The sequence below is a fragment of the Schistocerca piceifrons genome, chromosome 3 (assembly GCF_021461385.2).
Source record: "Schistocerca piceifrons isolate TAMUIC-IGC-003096 chromosome 3, iqSchPice1.1, whole genome shotgun sequence".
NCBI classification, from domain to species: domain Eukaryota; kingdom Metazoa; phylum Arthropoda; class Insecta; order Orthoptera; family Acrididae; genus Schistocerca; species Schistocerca piceifrons.
The window spans coordinates 60,805,788-60,812,247 of record NC_060140.1 but is presented as its reverse complement, the minus strand read 5'-3'; positions in this window follow the sequence as shown (position 1 = coordinate 60,812,247).

The following is a 6,460-nucleotide window of genomic DNA, read 5'->3' as shown; positions in this document are numbered from 1 at the left end:
TCCCCAAGACCTCGACAACATTATGTACGACATTATTTTTAAATCGCAAATTAAACTCGTTTTTAAATGTTTCTAGATTCATATCCTCAAAGTTTTGTTGACTTATTGTCTCATAAATATCACTGTCTTTTAATGTAACAGGTACATCATTGAGAATTACCAATGGGTTCCACTTTTTGGGCAGTTCACATTCTATTGCTTTATTTAATTTTGTATGATTAAGGATTTTATTTCGGTGTTCCTCCACGGCGACATCCGCTATTACTAAATCTTTTGCCGCCGTTACTATGTTTATTTTAATTCTGTCTTTAGCAAGCTTCACAGTTGTTGTGAAAGTCTCCTGCACCTTTTTTAAGTCTTGATCGGGTACGTGTCTCAGGAAGACCGGCGTGTCAGGTCTTTTTGACACTTTGGCAATTGTTTCCATGGACTGTGCGGCTGGTTCCGGCGGAGGTTCGAGTCCTCCCTCGGGCATGGGTGTGCGTGATTTCCTTAGGTTAGTTAGGTTTAATTAGTTCTAAGTTCTAGGCGACTGATGACCTCAGAAGTTAAGTCGCATAGTGCTCAGAGCCATTTGAACCATCAGTCCCTAAGCTTACACACTACTTAACCTAAATTATCCTAAGGACAATCACACACACCCATGCCCGAAGGAGGACTCGAACCTCCGCCGGGACCATCCGCACATCAAAATTTTGTTCCCTGAGTTTGGCATCAGGTACATTATACACGATCACATCGCGCAACATAACATCTGAATATAAAGCACCGCAAGCGCATTTGAATTTGCATTTCCTTGTCATACCTTGAAAATCTGTTACTCACTCGCGATAAGTTTGTTCTTACCGTTTTTTGCAGTTAAAGAATTTATACCTAGCATTCATTTGTTGGTCATAATAGTTAGGAATTCGCACACATTTGAACATTTTTGAACAATGTTATCTCTTCACTAACTAAGGGAACAACCTGCTGAGGTCATCGGTTCTAGACTTACACACTAGTTAAACTAACTTAACCTAACTTATACTAAGAACACCACACACATACACCCATGCCCGAGAGAGGACTCGAACCTCCAGCGGTAGAGGCCACGCAATCCGTGACATAGCGTCTCAAACCTCGTGGTCACACGGCGCGGCGATAACATTGTCATCCGCAAGTTCGCTCGGAGTGGCGTTAGGAAAGAGTTTCTGAATTAATCTTGTGATGTCGTCAGTCATACGACCACACCGCCGCCTGAGAGATCGATCCGCCGGGTGCGATTCTCTCGATAAACGGAACAGAAGAACGGCTGTGCTAGCCAGAGAGTACACAGCCAGTCGCAGTACTTACGCTCGCCGCGAGGCGCCGCTAGGCCACTTCATGTGCAGCAGGAGAGTAGTGCAGTTGTGCCAGTCTACAGTTCGTAGCCGCGCTCAGCGGTCAGCCAGCGCCGATGTTAGTCATCGTCTGCAGCTCAGTCATTGCTGCCATCAAGTCTCTGTAGCTCCGTTCCAAGTTAGTCTTCAAATTGACCGGATACGACATTCAAGATTACGAAATATTAATTCGTCACTGCAAGATCTGTGACGTAAATTATGTCATTCTACAGACGCTTTGTCTAGTCGCGTCTTCTATACTTGTGAACCACCTGATCATGGACTACAACAAAGTTAAGTAATAAATACTTTATTTTGTACTCCAGCTAATTAATTGTGTTTTCCTGTTGTAGCTACTAAGCAGTCTTGGCATAGTAAAACCCACGTTTCCACCTCGTTGTCTAAGTCATATTTACCACCTCATGTTGATGGACTCGATTATGGTGGAAGATCGAGAGCCATCAAGTTTCAACACTGCAGTTCCTACCGTGGATAATAGGGTCGAAGTTTCACAGTACCTGCGACGTTGTGAGGTGGTATATGGGCCTCATACTGGGCCAACCACTCGAAAAATTCTTATTCGTGTTCACAAAACTACCGAATAGGTGGTATAGTAGCTATAGTATGTGGTGCTTGCTCTGCCGGGCACGCAGCGTTGGCCAGTAGCTGCTGCACCGTGGTGAGCAGTGCAGATATTTGCTGCGCCTGAAACTGAAACATCTTCATTTGTGAGGAATCTAACGCTGACGTCAGCGGCGCCTGAGCAGGGTGCGGGGCAAGTGGGGAGGGGCGGGGGGTGCATGTTGGAAGACACAAATGCTACAAAAATATGTACAAAGAGATTTTCTGCAACGCCTATCTGAAAACACGAATTAACTAAAACGACAAGAAACTGTTAAAGGAATGAAGCCCCTCAACAAAAAAGAGAAAGAATTAAGGCGAGAGAAAAGAACACAAAGTCTGTGGCCGTAAGGCACCGGGTTTGTCTGTAACACTTTGTCGACAGTTGTTGGGTCTTGCCCACTCGTCTCCTATAGGGTGCCTAAGGGATGCTGAGTTATCTGAATGCTATACGACAATTCAAGGAAATAACATTAATAGTTTTATTTCTATAAAGCTGATCTGACAATACTTAACCTGAATAAACAAAACGTTGTCGCAAGCGATGGGCGACATGCAATATAATTCAGAGTCCAAGGCTATAGACAATATTCCTGCAAGATGACAAGCGGTTTGTGGATCACTAATGACTGATCTCGTAGCACCCTCTGTTAGGCCGTGTTAATACTGTCCCCTAATCCCCACCCGAGGCTGACAGGAGCGGCGCTGATATTCACTTCGGCTAGATGCCGCTCCTATCGTGGTGACGTCCTGACCAGCGCGCTATGGGCCGACCTCGCCTCACCACTTTCTCTGGTCTGGCGTTCTTCATTCTGGCGCTTGTGGTTACGCCAGAATACGCCTTATACATTCTAAATGTTTCATAGTTACGCACATAGAATTCAGTTTATTTTAGAAAATATAGGTAGGTCACCGTGGTCTGTCAGCACGGTAGCTAAACCTGTTCGATCAGAGGGCTGCGTGCTCCCTGCAAAAAAAAAAAAAAAAAAAAAAAAAAAAAACTGAGTCAAGGAATCAACGATCCACTTCAACGGATGTCTTGTGACGTCCGCCCAGACAAAACACAGCTAGCTATATTGAACAAAATGGAAAAAAAATTGATCTAGGGGTGGCACGGTAGCTCTGCGTGTTCGGTCAGAGGGTTACGTGCCCTCTGTAATAATAATAATAATAATAAAAAAAGCTGAGTTACTCGATCAACAATGAACTTCAATGGATGTCATAAGACGTCAGCCCTGAGCAGATGCTACGAAAAAAAAAAAAAAATGCCGGCACGGTAGCTCAGCGTGTTCGGTCAGAGGGTTAGCTGCCCTCTGTAATAAAAAAACTGAGTTAACCGATGAACAACGAACTGAAACGGATGTCTTACGATGTCCGCCCCGAGCAGATGCAACGAACAAAAGCGAACAAAATGAGATTTAAAAAAAAGGGTAGCGCCTTTCATCCATAACCAAAAAAACGTCTTCGGTCCTGGGTTCGAATCCCACCGTTGCTTAAATTTTGATTGATAATCGGCACTGGTGGCCGAAGACTTCCGGCATAAAAAGTCACCCTCGTTCTGCCAAAGGCCTTGTCAAAGAGGGTAGAGGAGCGTACAGATGTTCAGGGAACTCTCTTGTCTCAGGGAAGAAGAATCAGCAATGATCAACCGCATGAGGATGCAGATGGCAATGGAAACAACTGCATTAAAGACACGTAACGTGTATCAACAGTACATGTGGCCTGTAATTGAAGTGTCATTATGATGGGCAGAAGATTCCAGAATAGTCCCCCATTCAGATATCCGGGAGGAGACTGCCAAGGGGGATGTTACCATTAGAAAGAGATTGAATGATCAACGGAAGGATATCGTTCTACGATTTGGGGCGTGGAATGTCAGAAGCTTGCACGTAGTAGGGAAACTGCATTTCCCTTTTCAGATTTTCTAAAGGCTCAATCTAGATATAGTAGGGGTCAGTGAACTGGAAATAAGACAAGGATTTCTGGTCAGATGAGTATCGGGTAATATCAACAGCAGCAGAAAATGGTATAACGGGAGCAGGATTCGTTATGAGTAGGAAGCTAGGGCAGAGAGTGTGAACTGTTCAGCGACAGGGTTCCTTATCAGAATCGACAGCAATCCGTCACTCACAACGATAGTTCAGGTATACATGACGACTTCGCAAGCTGGAGATGAAGACATGGAGAAAGTATATGAGGATATTGAAATGGTAATGCAGTATGTAAAGGGGAATTAAAATCTAATAGGCATGGGGGACTGGAATGCAGTTGTACGGGAAGGAGTAGAAGAAAAGGTACGGGAGAATATGGGCTATGTACAAGGAATGAGAGAGGAGAAAGACTAATTGGGTTCTGCAACAAGTTTTAGCTAGCAATTGCGAATACATTGTTAAAGGATCACAAAAGGAGGTGGTACACTTGGAAAAGGCCGGTTGATATGGGAAGATTTCACTTAGATTACATCATGATCAGACAGAGATTCCGAAATCAAATACTGGATTGTAAGGTTTTCCCAGGAGCAGGTATAGACTCAAATCACAATACAGTAGTGATGAAGAGTAGGCTGAAATCTGACATTAGTCAGGAAGAATCGATACGCAAAGAACAGGGGTACAGAAGTATTAAGGAATGGCGAGATACGGTTGAAATTCTCTAAGGCTATACGTGTAGCAATAAGGAATAATCCAGTAGGCAGTACAGTTGAAAAGGAATGGACGTCTGTAAAAAGGGCCATCACAGAAGTTGGGAAGGAAAACGTAGGTAGAAAGAAGGTAACTCTGAAGAAACCATGGGTAACAGAAGAAATACTTAAATTGATCAATGAAAGGAGAAGGTACAAAAATGTTCCGGGGAACTCAGGAATACAGAAATAGAGGTCGCTAAGGAATGAAATAAACAGGAAGTGCAGGGAAGCTAAGACGAAACGACTGTAGGAAAAATAAAGGTATCGAAAAAGAAATGAATGTTGGAACGACAGACTCGAATTCCACTGTTAAATGCAGAGGATAGAGCAGATTGGCGGAAAGAATACAGTGAAAGCCTCGATGAGGCGGAAGATTTGTCTCATGTGATAGAAAAAGTAACAGGAGTCGATTTAGAAGAGATAGGGGATCCAGTTATAGAATCAGAATTTAGAAGAGGTTTTGGGGGATTTAAGATCAAATAAGCCAGAAGGTATAGATAACATTCCATCAGAATTTCTAAAATTATTTGGGGATGTGGCAACAAAACGACTATTCACGTTTACGAGTAGAATGTATGAATCTGGCGACATACCATCTGCCTTTCGGAAAAGCTTCATCCACACAATTCCGAAGACGGCAAGAGCTGACAAACGTGAGAATTATCGCACAATCAGCTTAACAACTCATGCATCCGAGTTGTTTATAAGAATCATATGCAGGAGAAAAGCAAAGCACATTGATCGTCATCTAGTGCGTCCTCAGTTTGGCTTTAGGAAAGGTAAAGGCACGAGAGAGGCAATTCTGACGTTACGGTTAATAATGGAAGCAAGACTAAAGAAAAATAAAGACACGCTCATAGGATTTGTCGATCGGGAAAAAGCGTTAGACAGTGTAAAATGTGCAATATGTTCGAAATTCTGAGAAAAATATGGGTAAGCTATAGGGAGAGACGGTAATATACAACATGTACAAGACCCAAGCGGGAGTAATAAGAGTGGACGACCGAGAACGAAGTGCTCGTATTAAGAAGAGTGTAAGACAAGGCTGTAGCCTTTCACTCCCACTCTTCAACCTGTACATCGAGGAAGCAATGATGGAAATAAAAGAGAGGTTCATGAGCGGAATTAAAATTCAGAGTGAAAGGATATCAATGATACAATTCGCTGATGACATTGCTATCCTGAGTGAAAGTGTTACATGATCTGTTGAACGGAATGTACAGTCTAATGAGTACAGAGTATGGACTGAGAGTAAATCGAAGAAAGATGAAGGTAATGAGAAGTAGCAGAAATGAGAACAGAGAGAAAATTAACGTTGGGACTGATTGTCACGAAGCAGATTAAGTTAAGGAATTCTGCTACCTAGTCAGTAAAACAGTAATGACAGATGGAGCAAGGAGGACATCAAAAGCAGAATAGTAATGGCGAAAATGGTATTCCTGGCCAAGAGAAGTTTACTAACATCAATTATCGGCCTTAATTTGAGGAAGAGAATGTACATCTGGAGTATAGCATTGTATGGTAGTGAAACATGGACTGTGGGAACCGGAACAGAAGAGAATCGAAGCATTTGAGATATGGTGCTACGGACGAGTATTGAATATCAGATGGACTGATAAGGTAAGGAACGAGGAGTTTCTGCACAGAACTGGAGAGGAAAGCAACATATGGGAAACACGGAAAAGAGAAGGGACGGGATGGTAGGACATCTGTCAGTTCCATGGTACTATAGGGAGCTGTAGAGGTCAAATAATTGAGGACGTAGGTTGCAAGTGCTACTCTGAGATGAAAAGGTTAG